Raw genomic sequence first — 25,516 nt, forward strand, 5'->3', positions numbered from 1 at the left:
GAACATATAATCGAAATTTGTTAATTTTATAATTTAAAAAAAAATCCATTTTTGGCAGTAAAATTAATGAAATATATAAAAATGTTTTATTACCCACTTTTTCATTTCTTATCGTCTTCGTTTAATATTTGATTAACTTTCTCTTTTTCATCCATTTCGAAAATGTATCTATTTTCACGTTTATAAATGAATAACAAATTGCAGGACTTTCAGGATACATTCTCCCACAGATTCAATTTACATGTATTCCAACCAAAAGCATATCTACCTGATTTTATCATGCAATCCGTAAATTTTTTAAGAGAAAAATAAAACAAAAAATTGCAAAATTACACTTCATTCTAACTATGAATTAAAATTGATGTGTTAGCATTCCAACATGAATATGCTATACGTCTTAAAATTGAAATAAATAGATTAATAGTTACCTTATAAGCTTAGAAAATTAAATTAAATTGTATATATTCAGTATGGTCTGTCTATTATTTATTGCTGTAAGCCGAAACGAACATACATTTAAATCTAAGTCATAAGCGCATTTTATTACATTTCTCTTTATTTTCGAGAATTGAAAGAGTTAGAACTTAATCTCTCTAGATTCCGGTTGATAATAATTACATACAGTAACTGAAATTAGATAAAAATTAAGTTAGGTAAGAAAATATTTATTTTTAAGATCAATGTTAATATAAGAACTCCTGGAGCGTTAATTTAGTCAGACAAAGTTTGCTTCCAGTTTTAACAAGAGATTATGTAGGATATTTTATTTAATGTCAAACAAGATCCTGATTCAGAAAAGGCAAATTACATTTCTTTATAAGATGCAAACTTATCGTTATTTTATACTTTATAATCACTTTGTAAGCGTTATTTATCATTTAACAAATTAATATTCAACAGTTAATACAAATGCAGTAAAAAAAATTTTTTAATCTATGTCGAATTATCTGTTGTGAAAGTTTACTAACAAAATTCAGTAGAGAGTTATTTTCCATTTTATAGAAACGCACATTTTCTTGTTTTTTTTTTATTTATTAATTTTTTTTTTAAAAAGTAAAAATAAAATCTATTGACAGAATTTGATAATTTATTGTAAAGCCGTATTTTATCCAGGCACATTAATTATAATCAATAAATGAAAAAAAATCATGTATTTTGGTGGCTATAACATTTCACATCCACTCTCCATAAGGGAGGGGGTGGACAAAACTCCGAATGGTTCCGGCGCATCTTACATGGATCACATCATACAGCAAGAGTCATGCGAAAACAATCGCTCCAGCATTAAATACTAACACAGAATGAGGTAAAAAGGCTCAGTCTTGGCATACCTTGTATCCTTACGCATTATGGAAAATCATTTACTGCTTCCTAATATGGAAGTGAAAGAGGGAAAGATTCTAAAAATGACTCCTTTGAAATATAAATCTAATTACTATTCATTGGTATGTTTTCAGCCTTGAAGTCCCAAAATAGAATATATCTACACCTATTCTTTACCAAAGACATTTTATGAAAAGAGTTTTAACGCTCTCATCAATACGAAAGCATTTAAAATTTTTGTATTACATATCCCCCCCCAAAAAAAAGNTTCAATGCAATCATTGAAAGTAATATATATATATATATATATATACAGAGAGAGAGAGAACAGGCTGAAATATGCATTAATTTCAATATGCAAAATTAAAAATATCATTGCAATATCAATGATAATGATAATTTCAACCTATTTTTAGTAATTTTTCGCAGAACAAACTATTAAGTTAACCTTGATTGAATTAAAGTAGCTAAAAATAGTTTTTAGATAGCACAATATTTTTAATTTTTAAATATTTTTTTAACCCTTAGTTTTGGGAAGAATCCCTATATGTCAAAGTTTAAGTAAAATGGGAAAATGTAAGAAATACAAAAATAAAAAGTAAAAATAAAATAAAAATATGGGAAAAAAAATAAAATAACAAAATCGCTACCTCAGTTAAATTTCTTTTTATATTTTGGGTAAATAGTTCTTGGGCAGCCTTTTGCAATTTTCATGTACCTACCAATTTATTCGTCTGTCAAAATGTTGGAAGTACCTCTCCCCAACAATGTCAGTTTCCTTTTTGGCGAGAAATATTGGTGAAGAAAAAATAGTCAAGTGGTCAACTTCATCTCTCGAGGCTATGTGCTCGAAATATATCGTAAGATTTTAAGAACTGAATATATCTTATTTTATTTCCGAATAAAAAAATACACATACTGCCACCAAGAAATTCCGTGAAATGTGTTTAAAACATAAAGTACAAGATTTTAACCACGTTATATTTTTCTAACCAGAAATTTCTGAGATATATATATATGTGTGTTATTTATAGTAAAACATGCATGATGGATTATGTTTTGTTAAATAGTATCGAGTAAAGTTTTCCTATCACTTGGAAAAATTGTGCGTTAAATGCGTCTGATCACTGAGCTATTTAATGCAAACTTTTTTTATAAAATATTCGTTTCGAAATTAAAAATTTATTTAGTTAAATGATTAAAAACTGATATTAAAAAATTATTTAGTGCTTTTTAAAAGAGAGTTCATGGTATCAAGTTAAAGAAATGTGATTTCATTTTCACATTACAAATTTAAAACTTCTTTTTAAAAAAAAACACGACAATTAATATGTTTGGAAAAAAATATGAATGTATTAAAAATCCCCTTTATTAATTATTTTCAAGCTTCTCAATTCAAAACGAAATAACTAAAATCAAAATAAAAAAAATTACGTTTCCGTTCTCAACGTTTATAACAGTTCATTTTTGGAAACCGTATTTCAAGTAATTTACATCATTTTCAGCTTATACACACATCAATGACAAATTTATAATTTAAAATGTTTAATTCTTCACATTAAATATTTTCAAAATAATTAATAGTATTTTTTGTTAGTATGTTTACAGTTGCTAATGAACTTTTGTTGTAATGTCGTGGTTCCGCCAAAAGAAGCATAATCATTTAGCATTCCGTAACCTTAAAAAATTACGAACCACTATTCTAGAGTACATTATTTAGATATATGTATTCCTTCAAGCTTTGTTTTTTCCTTTTTTTCAGTAAATTTTTCAAATAGTGATCGACTGAATAAAGAGTAAGGTAAATTTTATATTTTTTCTGATAGGAACTAATAAATTCAAATGATATTTATATCTCCTACTATATGCGGGAAGCTTAACGATCAATTACGTAATTAAAAATACAATATTGATTATAAATATATTTGAGAATAGCTAATAACTAAATGAACAAAGACGCTATTTTTATGTAACTTTATACGCTCTAACAAATCCAAGTACTTGTCTACTTAAGCTGAAAATCTACAGCAGCCACAAATTAATCCGTGCAATGTTTTTAGTCATGTATCTTGGTCATTATAATTTCGATATCTCAAGAGAAGTAGAATATCTTAAAATCGAGTTTGAATAATAATTTGTCTATGCATTGTTTAATTTGAAATACAAGGTTAAATAAATGAACACTATAATGAAAAAACTTAAAAATATTCTTGAGTCATTTATGCAAGCGAGTATTTAAGCAAGATAAATATGTTATAGTTTGAAATCGTCATTTATAATATTTACAGCACATAGAAATTAAAGGCTGACTTTAATATCTTGTTGAATTTTAAAGTGAACCCCTGTAACAAAAAAAATTGAATATTGGACTGTTTCTACAGTACCAAATAACGCTTGATTATGATAACTTTTGTTTTAACAAAATTTATCTGTTTTAGATACTTTTGGTCAAATTTAATTTTCCTTGCACTTCTGGACAAGACAACAACAACAACAAAATTTATAAACAATATGACATTTGTTTCTTTAACTTTAAATCTTGAATGCAAAAAATAACCCATAATTCTCGACAACGAGCATATTTCATCATTATTTACTCGCTTGAACCATAAGCTCTTTGAACATGACAGGTAGAAAACATACAATTTGCCATTTATTTATTTGTCAAATATGGCAACACACTGATGTCTAAACTTTTCAAAACGTGTCAAATCTTTTTCTTCTCGGAATTTTCAGAAAAAAATGCAATGGGGATGATGTTTTCAGTTTCCATATGAAATTGTATTTCACTTCAGTGTTTCTATTTTTTTTTCTCAAAAATTCAGATTACTATCGTTTGTTTGTTTCGTTTTACTCTCATCCGACAGCCATTTATTCCTTCTGGTACTGAAAACGAAAATTCTTATGTTCTCTCTGTCAGTCATTTTTTTCTGAAGTTGGCACAATTCCAATGTGCTTATCATTGAATGATGGCGTCACTTAGTCGCCTGTCTTTTGTGGTGAGTGGAAATTTATTACCAGTTGAAATAAGAACCATTAAATGAAGGTTGTATTTGAAAGCCAATGCTATATGGAATGAGGTTTTCAAAACTATTTCTTTCAAAAGACTCCAGCTGATAGTTACAATTTAACCACCATTAGTTTCACACCATTTGAGACATTTAAGCTGCTTCGACAAAATAAAGTAAAATATTTTATAACTATACACATTTACAAATGCATTTCTAAGCAAAAGATTGATTGATGTAATATTATGCTTTAAACAAGGAACAATTCCTTACATTATTAAATATCTACAAGTGAGGCCATCGTCGGTATCTCCTAGCATTTGTAGATTCAGAAGCCAATCAGGTTTAACACATACGCGTGACGTTGCTTACGGTTATCCAATTAAATAGGGTTTAAATCACATGGTTAAGAATAATCATTACGAGCACCCAATTACTGCAAAAAAAGATGAAGAGAATGCTTTTAAATAATATTTTCTGCTTAACTTCTAACTGCGGCAAACTGTTTCTTGAAGAAAAAAATTATTACTAGCAAATTAAATGATTTTAAGGTTCCGTATGGTTAGAAGTTTCCAAATTAGATAGTAATTTAACTCAGAGCTGAATTCATTCTGATTCCTTATACAACCAAAAAAGGCAAGTTTGTCTTTATTAAGGAACTCAGTTTTGTACGATTAAAATCCCATAATAACTATGAGAAAATCGTTCATTGTATAAAAATTAATTCGAGGTGTAAAATTTTTCTCATGTGCTGTGCATACTAAAATTGATTTTATTTAAACTGAAAGAAAAAATCATTCGAACAAAAACCCTTATACTGTTACAACACAACTTTATCAATTCTCCTTAGATACTTTGAACAAGATTATCAACCATTATTCTCAATTCTCAAAATTCTCTTTCGGTATATATTAAAATTCGTTCTAATCAGAGATATCAATGAAGGATTCTTACGTTACTTACACCAGCTTATTTTTTACGGAAGTTTTTAGTAAAAAAAAAGCTTATTATGTACATGTACTTTTTTTCATTTCTAATAACAGATTAGAAGACAACTGTAGACAGAAGAACAAACAATAAAAAAACTGATACTACATTTACATGTATATGTATATATATATACATGTAAATATATATATATATATATATATATATTAGCTATTTATATACCAATTTCGGGTTTACGACTNCATTTGTTATGGCTATATATATATATTAGAACATAACTTTTTTCTATTCTTCTAATTTATTATAAACATACGTAATAAATTAGAAATGGAGAAAAAATGATACAGTTAAATATTAATTAAGTACTGCTAAATAATGTTATTTTTAACACATTAGATTACATACTTAAAAAAAGCACATATTTATTTATTTTAAAATATTTATAAGAAAGGCAAATAATTTTGTCTAAAATTTACATATCCATGTAAGTACTTAGAAAAACATCACGTAAAAATGATTTTCCGTTGTAAAAAATGTTTTCTTAAAAAAATAATAATAAATATTCTATACAAAAAAAACCCTGTTTAAGTATAAATCTTCCACCTTATTCTAAAAAGCAATACATTTTATTTTTGATGCAAACACAAAAATGCATAGTAAAAATATTTTAGCTGTTTGAGAAGAATGTTTTCAGCGGTTTTTTTGACTGACAAACGTTGTCGAAAATTCCCGATAAAACCTTTGAAAAGAAGAGAATAGACCACTTCAAGGAGCAACTTTCCATTCTTTGGAGAAAAGCAATACATAAAGTAACAATATAAATGATAAATAAAAAAAGAGAGAAAAAATAACCTTTTAAGCAAGAAAATGCATTTACTTAAGACCAGCACTGAAATATAAGAGTTTTTTTTTCCTTGTTATTTACAAAACATAGGGTACACAGTAGATATATAATATTATATACCTCTAAATATTTTGATAATTGTTGATAAACATTAGTAAAAAATTTATAATTTGTAAATAAGCGTGGCTAATCGTACTTCAGATTAATTAAATAAATCTAACGGTTATTTTTTTTTTATTAAATTAAGGCTGAATTTTATTGCGTTGTCTTAACTGTATTAAGAGAGAGTGAAAGTTTCAGTTCAAAAAATGTGTTATGATAACAAAAATGTATCAGAATATATGATAAAAAATATTTTAAAATACAAAATCTGCCGTAATACTAATAGAACGTTAAGTGACCATTGGCGATTTTTCACACAATTATATTACTTTATTTAAATTACTTTTATAGTTGCTTATTATAAACGTTTTAAATGTCAAAGTCCACTTTTTTAAGGTTTTTATTTAGGACTAGGGGTTTTTATTTAAGTTCATGGCTCACTGCCTCTCGCCGCATGAGTATTTCACTACATTTTTTATTTCTTGAGCCGAAATTGCTGTTTTTCTTCAAAAGTTTAAATGATTAACTTAAACTGTAAACGTTTTGTAGAACTTATTTATTCCATAGGTAATCTAGGTAATATGCATAATAACTAGAATGATCTGTTATATTGTCCAAAAATTGTTCAATTTCTCAAGTTACCTAGATAATCTACAATTACCTATCACACATTCGTTAAAATAAAAATAGGATTTTTGCTGGAACAACAGAAGCTTTTCTGTACCATTAAATTAACATGATGTTATTCATTTGTTTTTTTGCTATTTAAAAAACAAAGGCACTACAATCAATCAATTTAGAACCATGGTGGCTCAGGAGATAGAGCACTTGCCTCCCAAAGAGGTGACCTGGGTACGAATCCCAGCGGTGGCTGGTTGATACGAATTTTGCATCCGGCACGCACGGAAAAAAGTGCTGCCGTAAAATATCCTCATTGGTAAACGGATCATGAGTTAGAGTCCCCTTGCCGTAAGGCTAACTGTAGGAGGTTTCCGATGTTTTCTTCTCCATGTAAAGCAAATGCAGGTTACTTCCATCAAAAAGTTCTCCATAGAGAGAGCTTTCTCCCAATACTTGATTAATGAATTTTCTTGTCTTCTGTATTGGATTAAAAATTACAAGGCTACGGAGTTTAACATTGGAAGTCGGAAACTCATAATTGGGTCGGTTGCTCAATGATGGGTATAAAATCAAGCTATTGGCACAGTAGTTTATAAAATCAATTTCAATTAAATACTATAATAGAATATAATATTTAAATACTATAATAGAAAATATCAAAGGTTTTAATGTATTATTGCAATTAAGGTAATAAACATCATTTATTTATTTTTCAATACCTAAAAATCCTATTTAACTCTTATTAATTGCTTACAAACTTCAACGGTAATATATATATATTAAAATGTATTCTGTTTGCTTTCACTTTTGCTGCTCACGTCCATCGACCAAACGTATCCCTTTGTAATTCTATTAAGACATATTTGCGAACTTAAATCATTTTGTTTGGTAATTTAAAAAATGTTAAAATTTAATTGTTAAACACATTTGGCGAGATCACTACCGTAGTTTAATTACGAAATAGGTTTGTACATTATGTATACCTTATATGATTTTTTGCGTGAACCTGCGTTAAATAATTGATAATTTAATAGTTCTCATTTCTAATTTTTCAATTGGGTATAATAGGAAAAATACACAACTACTTCCACTGCGAAAATTTTACTAGGAATAACATTTACCTTTTACTTTAATTAATAAACTGAGTTCTAAATATGTTTACTAAATTCATATACTTCGATAAAACAACAAAATAAATTATTTCAAAAGGAACTAGACTAATACAATTCCAACCTGCCGAGTAGCGACTTATAACAACACACTTCATTTAATGTTCACTTGTTGCTAAAAATCAGGTTCGCAGAAAATGCTGTTTACTAGCTAAATTTAGTAGGAATAACGCAACCAGTGACGTAGGCTATAGTATGCCCAATTAAACTGATCACGTTTTACTGCCAAGTTGATATAATATAAAAGAAAAAAAATACTCAATCTATCTTTTCCATTTATGTTCACCATTTGTCACCAATCAATCATATTTGTCAATAATCTTTTAAATTATTTTGTGTCCTCTAATGTTGAAATTATTCCCTTAGATGCAAGTACACTGTAAAAAAGTTTGAAATTAAAGTATAAAATAGCGACACTGTGGATGCCTCATACGTAAAATCCATTTTTACCGTAAGATATTATTCGATGATTTTTACAGTAATTTCAATAGAGTGGTTTAATGATTTTATTGTAATTATTACTGTAAAAATTACTGTGTATCATAATTTTTTTATTCTGTTACACGTACCGGTAAAAATAACGGTAAATAAGTACTTTTTACCGTAAATCTACCGGTACTTTTTACCGTAAATTCATTCGAAATTTTTTGAACTGTGTAGTGGAAATATTCTTTTCGATTATGCACGTGCAACACTATATCGGCCTACAGCCTTAGTCACACTGTAACATCTGTTATGGCCTTTTTCCTATGGTTCTTGAAAAAGGCAGTGATCATTTTTATTGAGTGTTTGTCTTAGTCACACTGTTACATTTGTTATGGCCTTTTTCCAATGGTTCCTGAAAAAGGCAGTGATTATTTTTATTGAGTGTTTTTTGTCTTAGTCACATTGTTACATCTGTTATAGCCTTTTTCCTATGGTTCCTGAAAAAATCAGTGATCATTTTTATTAAGTATTTTTCGTTAAAAATAAAAGTTTTACCATTTTCCTTCAAAAATGGATTGGGTAAAAATTATCCTTTCGAGCTCAATACAACTAAACCGCTTATTTTTGTCCTTGTTTAAAATTTTTCAAGAACAACTTGTAGGTTTCATTCGCACCTAATGCAGCAATTAGGCAATATTGAGCTAAATGTAAACTGTATTCAGTAATCTTGGTAAAGGTCAAGAGGTTACGTAATTAAGTCAGAGAAATAAAAATACTAACAAAATATAGATGTTTATTACAGGAAAGAAATATCAATCTGAATGAGTTAATCTGAATGGTCTGGGTACTCAGGGTTTTATTATTTTATGTTTCTCTTATCAGTTTGATAACGTTTAAGATATCTGACGTTGTTACCATGAATTCGACAAAAAATTACTGATGATAGAAAGTTCATCTGGGAAAAGAATTACATAACTCAATGAGTCAATCACCATAAATTCAATATTTAAAATATGGTTGAAGGAAAACGGTTTTGAAATTTCAAAAGACATAGAAAGTACGAATTTCAGTGAGATTTTGCTTCTTAAGTTTAGGTAAAAAAAAAACATTTTTAAAGATGACAGACTTCAGTCCGTTATATATTTTCTAAACAGAGAAACATTATAAGGAAAAATACGTAGTTTCCAGTTCTTTTGGGTATTTCATACGTCATACGTAACATTTCCGGAAAGAAAAATTTCAAAATGTTGGTTTTAATAATTTATTATTTTTAAGCATTTAAACTGTTCTATTTTGAAATAAACCATTCCAAACACTTTAAATATACATTTTGATTTAAATGTATACCCTTTTTTACATGAATACATAATATCTAAATTTGATATATTTATTTCATGCGTTTCTTGAAAAACTTTCCTGCATCTGAGAACAGGAGATCCGGTTTCAAAAAAACATAAAAGTGAAATATGTGGACCATCTATCGTTTGGCGTTATTGAGAAGTCGTAACAGTAAATCGTGGAATGTGGAATCTTATAACCCGTTATTTATTTTATTTTTTCAGCCTTAAAGTGTTTTTTTTTCCTCCACCACCTTCTGTATTTTCTTTGTTGTATTGTATTTATTACGTGTCATTTACTCGAGTGTTTCTACATTTTGTCACTTATTTGATTCATTTAGCGACATTTAGGATGGTAAAGCTAAAATCATTCCCCTTTAAATTTTATCAAGCAGAATCAAACGTAATAAAATCATGGAATTTTTTTTAAGCAATAGCTACTTAAATATCGAGTTTTAAAAAGGGATAGATGGTATAATAAAATAAATAATATTAGACGCTGTTATTTAAATTTATTAAGGTCAATATTTTAAAGGATTTTTTTAGGTCAACAACATTGTCTATAGTCTTAAATTTCGATAAATGATTTTCTGAACTTAATAAAACTTTATTTTTTTCAGAAAAAAATTCTATTGAATCCTTTTCTTAATATTTACCTTTTTAAGGGTGATTTGCTTTTATTAAAAAAATAAGAGTTGTATTATACTGATATAATTTAATGATTTCCCTCTTTTATTTTTTTTTCCATCCCGCTTAGTTTTTAAAAAGTTCGATTTAGGTATCTTGCATACGTATCATACGTAAGTTTGACTTATTAGAGTTGTATCTATGATTGGCTAAAAAATCCAATATTGTAAAGTATGATTTTCTTTTTGAAGTAATAAAATATATTATAAACACATAATTTATTTCAAGAAACTTATTATTGTTATATTGTTATTTTGTGTTTTTTTCCTATTTGTTCGATAAAGTTTAAGATATCTGGCGATTGTATATATCAGTAATCATCCAACCGTAGATTGCTATCTACTAGTAGCTCACGGTGACATTTTTGTTAGATCGTATTAAATTGATTTCATATTTATTTGAAAAATCAGGTTAGTGGCTAAAAAGCCAAATGTAAGGTTTTTATAAAAAATAGGTTTTGGTTGGTAGTTTTTAGTAAGATTTAAAACAGTTGCCGTAGATTATTAACGTCATAAGTTTGGCAAGCACTGGTTTATATGATGCATGTCAGAAAATCTGATCATCATTTTTCGACCCTTCAGAATAAGACTATTTCAGAGCATGATCTACTTTAATAATTCCCTTTCTCGTTCTCAATTAAAAGCTTATTGTCATCTTTTAAATATCTAACTCAGAAACAAAACTATGATTTACAATTTTTCGCAGCAAGACTTTTATACTTATTAATACTTTGCGGAGATCGCTAAAAATAAACATACACATATCGCCAGTAAAATTATGATTTCTCAAATGATGAAATTTTTTTTGCAAAGATAGGATGCTAATAAAAGAACTATAGTTGGTCAAGAAGCATACATAAAGAAAAATATAGCAGAATATAATATTTTTATTGGGACTTGGATGCACATTATTTCGTAACATAGATTTCAGTTTTGGACACATTATGTGGAAGAGATATCAGGCATTTTTGTCGCAAATCACATCGCTAAGATTCTTTGATTAATAAATTTATTGGATTTTTTGAACTGAGCAGTTGTAATTTCGGCTCGTTTTAAATAAAATTATATTTACAACAAGAGTATGATTATTTATTCAACACCCAACTCTATGTGAGTAAAATTAGAAACGTGGAGAAAAGACACTTAAATTTTATGAATAAAATTATCCACAAGATTAAACTTTAATTAAACTTTCCTTCCTCTTCGAGCTACTCAAAGATCAAGATGAACCAATGTTGCAAGATTCAAGGCAAACTGAGCACCTTCCAACCAAGTTCCCTCAATTTTGACGGCTTCTTAAGATAAGTGGTGAAGAGGATTATCAGCATGGCATATGTCATCGTTGCGTTTGACCGGTTCTGTCTCGTTTCCTTTGAGGTTATAGATTTTATCACTATAACGGTCAACATTACTGACCACACACTATCCGTTTTATCTGACAACAGGAACTGATAATCCGTGATGTCTTTACAATCCATGTCGTAATTTTTTTTATGGTATTACTTTTATTATGTCATTATTTTTATTGATTTATTTTTACAGCCTTACTGAGCTTATTAGATTGCATGTAAAGGTATGTGTGTGGCTGTTGCACAGATCCTGAAACATTAACTTGCGTTGATCACAACCTGTTCCACATACTATAATAGACTATCTACGTTTTGTGATTGGATTACCTTAAGTACCTCAAAAATATCAATTTTGTTAGTTTCAGTTCAATATTACGCCAAATGAAATTTAACATGCAAACAAACAAAATAACACCAACAAACAAAGAAACACTGTCTTTTTAAACTCTGAGAAAAAAAAAGTATGATCAAATGTACCAGAATAAGGTAAAATCTACAGTGCATCATGCTCTATGGAAACATCAAAAAGCTCGGTAATTTTTACAGTAGAACTGGAAATATATTCAAAAAGAGATTCAGAAAGATGAAGTTTTAAGAAAGATTTATTTTTAAATTAATATGTAGCATACAAAGTAACACTATTCTTTTAAACTCTGAGAAAAAATGCATGATCAAAACTATCTGAATAGGGTAAAATTTTCCGTGTTTCGGACTCTATGGGAATTTTAGAAGGCTCGTAGTTTATATGGAAGCACTTTGTTAATAAACTTGGAAAAATTAACAATACAACATGGTTTTATAATATGTAATAAAATTTGATAAATGGGATAAAATTTGGTAATTATATAGTACCTGTGGTATTATGGTACTTTAGAGCATAACATGAAAATAACAAGATACCTTAGAGCATGTCATAAAAATAGCTCGATACTGAAAATGGCAGGAAAACCATTTATTTAGTTAAATTTACTGTTCAGTTTTGTATCTTTTACTGACTGTGTGGTAAAAAAACACGATCATTTTGAAAAGAAGGATTTCCAGTAAACTGTTACCAGATGAACAAAAATTATACCAAATGAATGGTTTAAATACCGTATATTTTAGTTTTGCTTACTATACTTATGGGGGTTCTTTTTCACCAGAAATGTCTTTGGAAAAAATCTTTTTAATATATTTTTTTTTCTTTTTCAATATTTTGAAATTTTTAGTGACCCATCTGTACGTATTTTTTCTTAACGCTTCATGAAATTTTAGCATATATAGAAGAGAAATATGTAAGCCTTCAACATTTATTTATAAATGAATCACTTTAGAAATTAAGCCGGATCTGGTACAAAACAGTTCATTGACTTTTCTGGTTCTAATTTATTTTTATACAGAATAGACATTGTTAGGTTTATGGTTTATCTCATTGAATAATTAAGACATTCAATCAATTTTTCAGTTTATTTTCATTTGAATTCATTTTAGTTCTGTTTCATATGTTTTATTCTTTTATAAATGTTAGAATAATATATGCCAATGATGAAAGATGAGGGATAATATTCAATTCAATAGCCTTCCTTAATTCATGAGCAATTCTTATTAGGATGTGTCATTGCGGTGGCCTCTATATGGAGCCTCTTAATTCTATCTGGATTAGGGTGTACTACAACTATGATGGTTAAAGCATCTTGCTGGTTCTTAGTTCAAATCCTGCCGGCGGCCAGTTAACATATCGCTCACACAGTTCAATCCCTAAATGTATTTTGCTAGATAATGAGTATATGCTGTTTCAATTTCAATTACATGGGATTTTTAAATCTGACTATTATTTCTTTCGGCTATTACTTCTTTCCGCACTATTTCGACACAATTTTGCTCAATTTAGAGAAATCTCTTTTTACAGTGAAATAATGTAATTCATATTTATAGCTTTGTTCTATTCGTTCGTGAGTAGGAAATAGTAATTCGTTATCTATGTGGTATGTATTTTCTAAATGTCGATTTAAAAAAAGAGAAAATTCTCAGCATTCACACAAGAAGAAAAATCATGATTTTCTTAAGTCTCAAAATACATGTTTAGCAAAAACTTGAATTAATGTAATAGAGACCATGATTTTTATAAACGTAGGTTTAAAAAGGTTCGATATTTCACTGATTATGTTCTTGTCAATACAATTTCCACCCCTTCAGGACAACGATCATGATGATTCTCCCTTCTCAAAATACGGTATTACATATGTATCGAGCCGTTCTGCCTCTAGCGTTCCTAGATCACACGGACGTGATCTCAGTACAGTACTTGCATCTGATAGTAGTACGCATGCGTACTCTTTGGTACGTTTACTCTCGGAGGATGCGGGCCTGCCTACCGTTCTATCCATCCTGAAGGAATTGAAAACAGGATGATTTTAAAATCATATGTATTTATTTACTTATGCAAAAAATCTTTTTTAAGAATAAAGAAAGTCCAATTCAAAATCTGGAAATTGTATATAAATGTCAATCATGACGAAAAAGCCTCTTTTTTTTTTAACTCAGTGGATTCTTAAGTTTCAGTCTATGCGTGTTATAGGAGTCAATGTGTTAGAAAATTCAATAAGCGAACGCCAATAGAAATTCTTTTGACTTCTTCGACAAAAAGAAGGCTCCAAAACAAGAAAAGAAACACAACAAAAAGGAAAGGAAACAACAATAGATCCCCACGAGTCGAGTGAAAGAGAGTTTATGACTTCAGCTACGGTTACCGTGATTTGATCAGAGTACGTGTTTTCCTATTTCGTTTTCAGGATGGCCTTTCCGATAGCGTCTGTTGGCAGCATCTTTTTATTTTTATTTTCTTTATTTACACAGAAGAACAACAATGCGACTCATATTTTTCTCTTAACGTCCATCTATGTGTTTGAGGGAAAGATCAAAATGAAGTTAAATCCCTTCACGATAGTTAAAAGGAAAGGAAAAGGGGGACGATTTGTCTTGGGATCTAATACCCTATTACAGTGTCTTCCATAACTTGTTAGAATGATTGTTCGACAATTATGTTTATTTACTTTTATTCTAATTCATGGGACAAGGTTTTATTATCTCTTTCTTATATCTTGTTGTTTATAAGAAGACAGCTTTGGTTGGTCCTCCTACATTCTCTTTTTGGTTAAAGGAAGATTTTTTTAACTATTAAAGTCAGATTATTTAACTAATTTTATTGCAATTTTCGGATCAATTACTACTAAACTTATTTTTGTTGGTTCAATTAGAGTGTAGGTACGTCTGACATATAAGAAACAATATGTTTTTTTTTATATATATATTTGTTTCATTCATGATCTACCAGCAATTCATTTTGGTCAAAGATTTATTTTTTTAATAGACATGTAATAAGTTTGGCTATTTAAACTATCTATTTTAAAGTTTTGGTTTAGTTTTAGATAACAATTTTAAATTATAAAAAATATCTTACTTGCTGAGAAATTTTACCTAATGCTACTTATAAGAATACGATTTTGTACCCATCAACGAAAAACAAAGAAATAAAAAAATCTATTATATAATTTAAAAGAAATCGTTAATAGCTATTGTATTATCTTAATAATCTAAAAAAAAAATAGCGTTTTTGGGTAGTATATTTAATGTGTATTTAGTGCGACGTTTCTCTACACAAGATAATATCCTACATTAATTTTCTTAATTATGTACATGTATAAAAAGAAATCTACAATAATAGGTGAACACATTTCAAAGCAGTGGATATGTGAATGTATTTCAATGCATGAAACCTGGAATCTTTTTCCAAGTTTCATGCTTTGAAATACATTCACATATTCACTGCTTTGAAATGTGTTCACCTATTATTGTAGATTTCTTTTTATACATGTAAAAAAACAGCAGTAAATTTATGTCTGTTTTAGCTCCTTGTATTATGCGTTTAAACCAAACGTGTTTAAATTCTATTGTAATAAACACTTGACTTTTTCGCAAACACGCCATATACTTTATGGTTCTTAACAAAATATCCTCACTACGCCTTGTGCGAGTACGACATGTTCAGCACTGAATAACACTATACAAGACAAAAGCCGGACTTCCTGATCATTTACGAATATGTCCCGGGGTTGTATCAACTTGTATAATACTGCCAGTTCGCACTGACCACAGTGCTGTCATTAAATGTCCTCGCTGGTAAGCGTATCAATACTGGGATAACCATAAGAGATGATTGTGATTTTTCTCTTCCATGTTGCGAATACAAAAATATGCTGGTTTTGTTTTATCCAATCCCGGTACCCCAGTGCTAAAGAATTAAGAATGAACATGCGTTTCAGCTGATCAAATTTCGATCTCCCTGGTGATATATATATATATATATATATATATANTTTCAGACTACTATTAAATAAAATGTAACGAATTAATTATAACCACGATCGTAGTATTTTGCATTGCGTTGCACCATTTGCGCTGTTTATTTATTTTCCAGTAGCTTATTTATTTTTCTAATCCTTAAAATCAGATTTTGAACTCTGATTATAATAACCATGCATTTAAATTGTTTGAATCGGGGAAAACGTTTAATTCCACAAAGTAAGCAAAACGCAACATCGCATTTCTTTTTAAGGAAAAATCTACGATAAAAAAATGGCTCTCACGTTAGGAAGCTATTTAGGAAATTCGCTCGTGAAGAGCATTCTAATATTATCACAAAATCCAAAACAAGCTAAAAACAACCAAGCTCGGGGACTTGAGTAAAAAGCCATTCAACGCGAATAGCAAAACGTCTTGGAGGAAAGAATGTTACACAGGGGAATATTTTTTAAAACCGCATTAAAACTATGCGGAAGAAAGAGGTACGTGTATGTTTTGACAGAAGAGCCAGAAAATGTTTCTTTGCGAATTATAGTCCTTTGTGTATAGCTTTAATTGAGCGTAATATTTTTGTGTTACGTGTTTAGTCGTAATATTTTTTTTTAAAACTGCTTTGAAAGCTTCCACAGAAAACCGTTTGGCAAAATGTTCTGGAATATTTTGCTAAAATTTTTCATACTTATTGCTTGCCCACAAGAGAGCAATTCGTTTTGATCTTAAATCTGGAGGTTAAATTTTTCTGGTAATTTTCAGTTCTGCTCGGTAAAAAGTTTATGAACGTTAACACGTCGTTATAGAAATATCGTCGATTATTTTCGTTATTCATTGTAACTTTTTCATAAAAATGAAATCAAAAGTTCAAATCATTTTTTGAAAGATAAACTTTTTAAAGATCTTGTGTCGACTTTAAAATTATCAAAGTTATATCTGATCTCTTAAACATGGGATGGAAAATAAATTAGAAACCTTAAGACATTTTTTTTTAATAATTTTAAATTATTAAATTTGAAAATTAACTTCTTTAACTTCTTAACTTCTTTAACTTATTTGAAAATTAACTTCTTAAGCAAAGCTGACCCACTACAGTCAGTCGTTGATTAAAAATACACATGCAGTTCAGAGCTCTAACATTTAGAGACCAATTCCATGACGTTCAATATGGTCATTATTTCTCTTTGGCATTTGAATTAAAATGCATTTAAACAAATACATTTTAAACTAAAATGTAATGTTAAAATGATTTTGCATGGTGTTCTTACATAATGATATATAAAAAGTTAATCTTCCGTGCTTTGGTTCCGAGCCTTAAGTGACATTAAAAGCAAATTTGTTTTTGAATAAGCGTGAGTAAAATAAGATAATTTTGAAAATATTGATCAATGATTAAATCATTAATTTTTGGAATGGAAACAGATAATTCGATGAAATAGCATTTCCTCGAAGGAAGAAATCTTTTGAACGCATTCGTCCGAGTTATATTAAGTGTTCTTCCGCTCTAATAGGAGAAGTAATTAATACTCTTTGGCTCTTCTTTTTGGCGCTTATCGCGCCAAACAAGATGGCGGTTGTTACGCTTCGCTTCTTCTGAACTCATATTTCTTGGAGTTTCTTCTCTCCATGAGTTTATCTTGTGGCTCTAAGCGATGATTCTTGTCTTAAAGATTTAATGGAATGGAGGATATTTATGCAAAGCATTATCAGTTTAATTGAAAACGCGAGAAGCGGAGGACTATTCAGAAAAAAATGGCGGGAAACATCGAAAGAGGAAAAGAGTTTATTAAGCGATATAACAGCTATAATGAATCATATCCAGTCAATTATTGCTCCTTGATATACTCCTGCTGTTTCCGAGTTTACTGAAAAAATATACCTGTTTAAAAGAGCGACAGAACCATATTTAACTTTTCTTTCCATACAAGTTATTTAATCGAGTTTGGAATATTAAATTGGCATAAACTTGAAATGATCATTTCTTTAACTAAATTAATGCATGAAAATAGTAAGAAAAATATTATTAAGAGTCATTTAGAAAGAAGATAGTATTAATAACTTTGGACTTCGTAATAAATTCGGAGGTTATTTTTTTCTTTGGTGGACTCGTATATTTCAAAAATGTGACAAAAAAAGCAACTTCTTTAAAATCGGAATTTAATAATTTATTGGCCTTTTGTTCTTTATTATCAAGTTCTTCTGTAACTCAATAAGGTTCTTAGTTTAACTATAACTCCATAAAGTTGGACAATTTTCGCATAAGTGAAGTAGAAAGAAAATGTTTGCCAAAATAATTGGCTCATAGCTTCATTAAATTTACGTGAAAAGTCATCCAAAATTTTGTTTGAAGAAACAGAAGCATTTTTAGTTATTGCAATGTTATCAATAATTTTGTAATTGCATGATTTAAGATTTTTAAAATTATGAAACTCAAATAAATTTTTTTGAATTGTTCATCGAATTGTAGCAAACTATTGAGTGTTATATTCAATTTGAACTGAAGTAGTTGAGCCATTAAGTTACGCTATTATATTTTGCTAGTAAATATCGGTAGAAAGAAAATTATTAATTAATTAATTAAAGAGATTAACTTGTCTCCTCTCTAAAATTAAATGAAAATTGCCATGATATACAATTGTTAGACTAGCAAAAATATTTTAATGCAAGTGTGCTTTCATGACAAATCGAAAATTCTATTAGTGTCAATACTTGATAAAAAATATGATCATAAAAAATAGCAGGATCTAAAAATGCTTCTTGTCATTTGACAAATAAAACATATTTAAACTTTAAACAGTTTAGTACAAAAATGAACTTTTAACTAGAAGCGTAAATAAATTATCTAAATAAAATATAAGTTTCTTTTCTCAAATCGTTTTTGTTTTTTTAAATGTTTCAATACATTAAAAATATTAAAACATATATGCAATACTCCTCATTCTTAGTTTTAGATTTAAAATTCATATTAATATAAACTCCTTAAAACTGAAAAAAAAATTTTGTCCTTTACATAAGGCTCTTCTTTAACGACATGCATGAATTGATGAAAAAAAATTCAGTTTTTACAGGAAGTACTTAAACTTTTAATCTAATTTTTGTTGCAGGGGTAGTTCTTATATTATGAGTGAGTTTTCCTAAAGAATTAAAGTAACGATGGATTACTAATTTAATAAGTTTTTTTGAACAAGATTTATAAAATATGTGTAGGTTGGTTTGTCCAGACGCAAATCCCGCGAATTATTTTCTTTGAGGCAGCGTATTTGCATATCGTATTAAAGCTATTATAACAATTCCCCAAATGTTAAAAACAAAATCAGCCATTGCATTGTAAATACATTTTATGCGGCTTTTTCACTTTTATATTCAATTGATCTGAATTTTTTAGGAAAATAATTTTGAAGTAAATATTAAAAATAAAATCAAACAGTTATAAGATCGATAGATCCTTTAAAGCTCTTAATTTATATATTTTATCGTAATCTAAAAATATTATTAATTAAATATTTTGAGCACAGTTCGTTTATCTAAATATCATTTTATGCAAAATTTGAAGATTGATAATCATTTACTATTGATTATAAAAATTATGAAAAATAATTAGAATTGAAAAGAAATGACATTTTTATATATATTTAAAGTTATCTACTTTCAATAACAAATTTCAAAATTTGACTAAAACTGGTAAAATAGCCCTCGAAAATTTATTAATTAAAAAGAATATTTTTGTAATTCCATTTGTTGAAAACTACCTTGCCTAATTTGCTCTGAATTTTGATTTTCATATTAAAAACTATAAATTTCAGAAAGATGTCAAACATTTTCTAATATAAAATTCATATATTTTTTAGGATTATTTAATGAAACAATAAATAATTCTTAAAATTCCGTTGCATGCATTAATTTTATGATTGCATCAATTTTTTTTTATTTCGGATGGTAGTTTTTTCAACTGGGAAAAACGAGCAAAAAAATAAACGTAACAGCAAAGGATTTAAAAATTTCTCCATTTTTCTGTCTTAAATATTGGTATTGCACATTCGAAATTGTAGCCATTCTCCACAAGCTTAGCTCTAAAGTACCAAAAACCAGAATACATAAAAAAGTACTATTTAAAAAAGAAGAATACCTAAAAAAGTTTTAAGTCTCCTTCTGCCGGATTTTGAAACTCAGAATTATTACTGATATCGGTGCATTATGACCCCTCCCCCCCTAGAACTATCAAGATTCCATTTAGTATGTGATTTAGCTTAGCGGCCGATGTTGCCTTGTAAAATTTTATTCTTATTAAATGATGTAAGAAATTATATACATTACAATTCAAACTTTTTCAGACTACTATTAAATAAAACAATTAAAAATAGTTATCATTCACTAAACCTTTTATTTTGGAAGGATATCTTTGAATAAACACATTTTATTATTGCGTATAAATTTGTTTGAAAAGTTCTCGAGGTATTGGGAAAGGCGCAAAATGTAAAATTAGTATTGCCAACCCTTGCACCAATTCTTCTTATTGAACTATTGGGACAGTATTTTAAAGATTGCGGCAATCTTCTATATTATGAGGGTAAGAAATCCAAATCCATGGAATAAAAAATATGTTTAATCAGAAAAAGTGCATCTTTGTGTCAGAATACAGAACTTGAATTATGGCCAGCAGAAATTAATTAGCATATTTGAGGTCACACCATAGAGCCACTACGTTTTAGTCTTAGTGCGTGAAAATCTGATCTTCGGATCAAAAGTTCGAAGTTTTTTTCTTTTTTTCTTCCTTTTTTTTGAGCACAATTGCACACAAAAAAATGGGTACATGAACAATTTGTTATACAATTTGTTAACAATTTGTATCTAAAGTTGGTATTTGCTTACAATTTCTTGGCAAGAACCTGCTATCATACATCCTTGCATAAGCTTTTTACATTGCGAAAAAATGTTAACATCAATTCTTGTATAAAAATATATAAATTTTATGCGGTTTTAACATTTTTAGAAATTCGAATATTTCTATAATAATTCTTTTTTCTTTTGTATCTACAATTAGAACACATTTTTTTCTTTAAAAAATGATTCTGAATAGCGTATTCATAAATAATTTTTCCATTACAGGTAAAGGTTAAGGATTACCTATTAAAAGAAGATGGAACTGAAAACTGTTTTGAAGAGGTACAAGATTAATTAATGTTGGCGTTGGGTAAGTTTGCTTAATGTCCTTTTTGTGTGAATATATTTTCTGTAGTCACATTTTTATCGAAAAGAAATGTTAATCAGGGATTATTTAATGAAACTTATACATTAACATCTCTTTTGTCCAGAAAGAAATTTCGTACTTCAAAATTAGTGACAGTTTTTGAAAGCGAAAAGAAATTTCTTTCCATGTATGTAAACTGCATTTTAATTGAGTCCTTCTAAAACGAACTTTTTAAAAGATTTCTCCCTTATATTTGTTGATCTTTAACAGATTATATATTTTTTTATCTTTAATACTTAAAATGTGCTACCCTGCAGAAAAAATCATTTCAATTATGTAGTTCCATATGCCGAATGACTGGTACGAACTTTTTCTTTTTTCAACTAGATTAATGTTGAATTAAATTAATCAAAATTCGTGTTAAGAGGCATGTCAACGGTATTATAATTATATAATATCTGTATTTAAATAGTTATTTACTGTTTGTAAAATATTTGTGCTTGATTTTAAATTCGTCGTTATAATTTACGTAATTTTTCTGTTGGGTATATTTGTTGTAGAAAACTGTTATGCCGTAAGATATTTTTATTTAAATTCTATTCTGATATACTATATAATTTCAGTATAAAATTACACACTTTACATCATTTTTATTGTAAATACAATTTTAGAAAAAGTGCTTATGGTGATAGCTATTAATTTAATCAAGCAATTATTAAAGATTTAAGTGTGAAAATTCTAAATAATCTTTGTCCAAAATATCAATCTCCATTTTTTAGCGTCACCTTTAAAATTTCTTTAATTCTAGTAAAAGGTATAAATTTGCAACTGATGTTTTATACCATTTTTAATTAAATTACTACTACAATTGCAATTTATCCAATAAAATTATTGCACAATACTTAATTTTTACTTTTTTTATAATAAAATGCTACTTTGGAATTTTTATGTTATAGCTAAAAGCAAGTACACTTTAACGGTTTTCAAAAAATTGATATTTTTTAACTCTATATATTAGTACCGTGTAATCAAATTTACAAAACCATTATAGATATTATGGTCGAGCTTATTTAAAAAGTCCCGTTTAACCTACTAAAAAGTCACGACCCTAACATTTAACATTTTGTCAAACTCTTATACTTCTCCGAACTGCTTAAAATATTTTCAGTACTTAACGTTTCGTCAAACATATTTGACGTAGAGTAGGGTGGAGCAAGAAAAAAAGTTTCGATAAAAGAAAAATACTACTTTCGAAAAGTTTTATATGGATTAAAGTATATCACTAACGAACTTTTTCAGAGTTTTAATGCACCATTTTCAGCCGACCAAGTGGCGGAGTGGTTAGAGTGCCTGACTGTGGAGCCGATGGTTGCGGGTTCGAATCCCGCTCAGGGCATGGATGTTTCTTTCTCTCTCTCTGAGTGTTCTATGTCCTTTCTTCTGTGTGGTTGCGTGAATGTAACTCGCCCTATAAATGGGTTTGTGGTTGTATGACGTGGACGGCGCCACTCCACCGCTGTGGCTTAGCCATAGGTGCTCACTAAGAGAGTAGCAATTCTGAGGCCAATGGGAAATAGACTCAAATGCCCGCCAATAACCGGAAAAAAATGTACCATCTTAATTGATTCTTAGACTTGGAATTTTGATTTTTTTTTCAAACAATATCAGAGTTTTAAAAATTTAGCAAATTTTTAAAAATTCTTGAAATAAAGGCCAATAACCTTCTCTCAAAAATCGTGTGTTAAATGAAATATTGCTTGTAAATTTTTTAAGAGAATTCTTTTTCAACAATATTTTCATTTCCTGCAACAGCAGTAAAATTTTTACATTTAAAAATCTGCGAATAATAAACTTAAACGTATCGCTTTAATATGGAAAATGATGGTAAAATTTGTAAAATTCAAGAGTATTGTGGTGAATTAAAATAAGATCGAAATATTCCAGGAAACTTCACTCATGATATTTCATTCAATATAAAACTTTTGAGGAATATTTTTTTATGCCACAAGATTTTAAAATTTAATAATTTAGCAAATTTGAATGCTTATTTAAAAATTTCAAAACTTTTGCGAGTAATAAAGTTGATGCGTAAAAAATCTGAACAAAATTCACGAGTGATATACAACTTCTTGAAATTAGTTGCCTTTAAATGTTCGAAAACTTTTTTTTCTTCTTTCCAGTCTATTGCTACGTATTGCAATATAGTAAAGCTATTTGACTTTCACAGATTGATTTAATTTTGAGTTAATTTTTTTATTAAAAATCAAAGTACTTCATTTATCATAAATTTTTATTTTAGAATAAAGAATTATGATAAGTATCGAAAGATTCCTGCTTTGTCGACTACTGAAAACAAAATAGAAAATTCTAGCAGCTTATTAAGAAATTAGCGTTAATATATATGTATATGGCAATTTTTTTTAATAATTCGTTTAACCCCCTAACGATCGATTAATTTTCAAGAAAACGGTCTCATAAGTGCCTATTTTTTTGCTTTCGTATTTGTATTACGTATTTGATTAGTGCTGCAACTAGTTTAAAGTAAACTTACTATCTACAATTACCTCAAAAATATCCTGATACTGACACCAGGTGTGTAAAATGTGAAATGAAATGTTTTCCGGACAAAAGAAATGAATTAGTTTTATTCTTATTGGTGCGTTACTACTGAACACCCCAGCCCAGAAATTTCACTGNCTAAAAAGTCACGACCCTAACATTTAACATTTTGTCAAACTCTTATACTTCTCCGAACTGCTTAAAATATTTTCAGTACTTAACGTTTCGTCAAACATATTTGACGTAGAGTAGGGTGGAGCAAGAAAAAAAGTTTCGATAAAAGAAAAATACTACTTTCGAAAAGTTTTATATGGATTAAAGTATATCACTAACGAACTTTTTCAGAGTTTTAATGCACCATTTTCAGCCGACCAAGTGGCGGAGTGGTTAGAGTGCCTGACTGTGGAGCCGATGGTTGCGGGTTCGAATCCCGCTCAGGGCATGGATGTTTCTTTCTCTCTCTCTGAGTGTTCTATGTCCTTTCTTCTGTGTGGTTGCGTGAATGTAACTCGCCCTATAAATGGGTTTGTGGTTGTATGACGTGGACGGCGCCACTCCACCGCTGTGGCTTAGCCATAGGTGCTCACTAAGAGAGTAGCAATTCTGAGGCCAATGGGAAATAGACTCAAGTGCCCGCCAATAACCGGAAAAAAATGTACCATCTTAATTGATTCTTAGACTTGGAATTTTGATTTTTTTTTCAAACAATATCAGAATTTTAAAAATTTAGCAAATTTTTAAGAATTCTTGAAATAAAAGCAAATAACCTTCTCTCAAAAATTGTGTGTTAAATGAAATATTGCTTGTAAATTTTTTAAGAGAATTCTTTTTCAACAGTATTTTCATTTCCTACAACAGTAGCAGAATTTTTGCATTTAAAATTTTGTGAATAATAAACTTAAACGTATCACTTTAATATGGAAAATGATAGCAAAATTTGCAAAATTCAAGAGTATTGTGGTGAATTAAAATAAGATCGAAATATTATAGGAAACTTCACTCATGATATTTCATTCAATATACAACTTTTGAGGTATATTTTTATAAGCCACAGGATTTTAAAATTATATAATTTAACAAATTTGAATGTTTATTCAAAAATTTCAAGACTTTTGCGGGTAATAAAGATGATGCATAAAAAATCTGAACATAATTCACGAGTGATATGCAACTTTTTGAAATTAGTTGCTTTTAAATGTTCGAAAACTTTTTCTTTCTTTCCAGCCTAACGTATTGCTATATAGTAAAGCTATTTGACTATGAGTTTAATTTTGAGTTAATTTTTTTATTAAAAATCGAAGTACTTAATTTATCATAAATTTTTATTTTAGAATAAAGAGTTATGATAAGTATAGAAAGATTCCTGCTTTGTCGACTAGTGAAAACAAAATAGAAAATTCTAGCAGCTTATTAAAAAATTAGCGTTAATATATATGTATATGAAAATTTTTTTAAATAATTCGTTTAACCCCCTAACGATCGGTTAATTTTCAAGAAAACGGTCTCATAAGTGCCCATTTTTTTTGCTTTCGTATTTGTATTACGTATTTGATTAGTGCTGCAACTAGTTTAAAATAAACTAACTATCTGCAATTACCTTAAAAATATCCTGATACTGACATCA

At 28.5% G+C, this 25,516-nt stretch overlaps 1 protein-coding gene across 1 annotated transcript in view; it reads left to right on the plus strand.

The window, feature by feature from the left end:
• The window catches only part of LOC107440219 (protein artichoke), a 254,746-nt gene that overhangs the window by 113,340 nt on the left and 115,890 nt on the right, over positions 1–25,516 (plus strand). Inside the window, exon 2 of the mRNA XM_021148154.3 lies at positions 21,252–21,336. The gene's annotated coding sequence lies outside the window, so the exon portion shown is untranslated. The remainder of the gene's footprint in view (positions 1–21,251; positions 21,337–25,516) is intronic.

Source organism: Parasteatoda tepidariorum, chromosome 7 (assembly GCF_043381705.1).
Source record: "Parasteatoda tepidariorum isolate YZ-2023 chromosome 7, CAS_Ptep_4.0, whole genome shotgun sequence".
Lineage (NCBI taxonomy): Eukaryota > Metazoa > Arthropoda > Arachnida > Araneae > Theridiidae > Parasteatoda > Parasteatoda tepidariorum.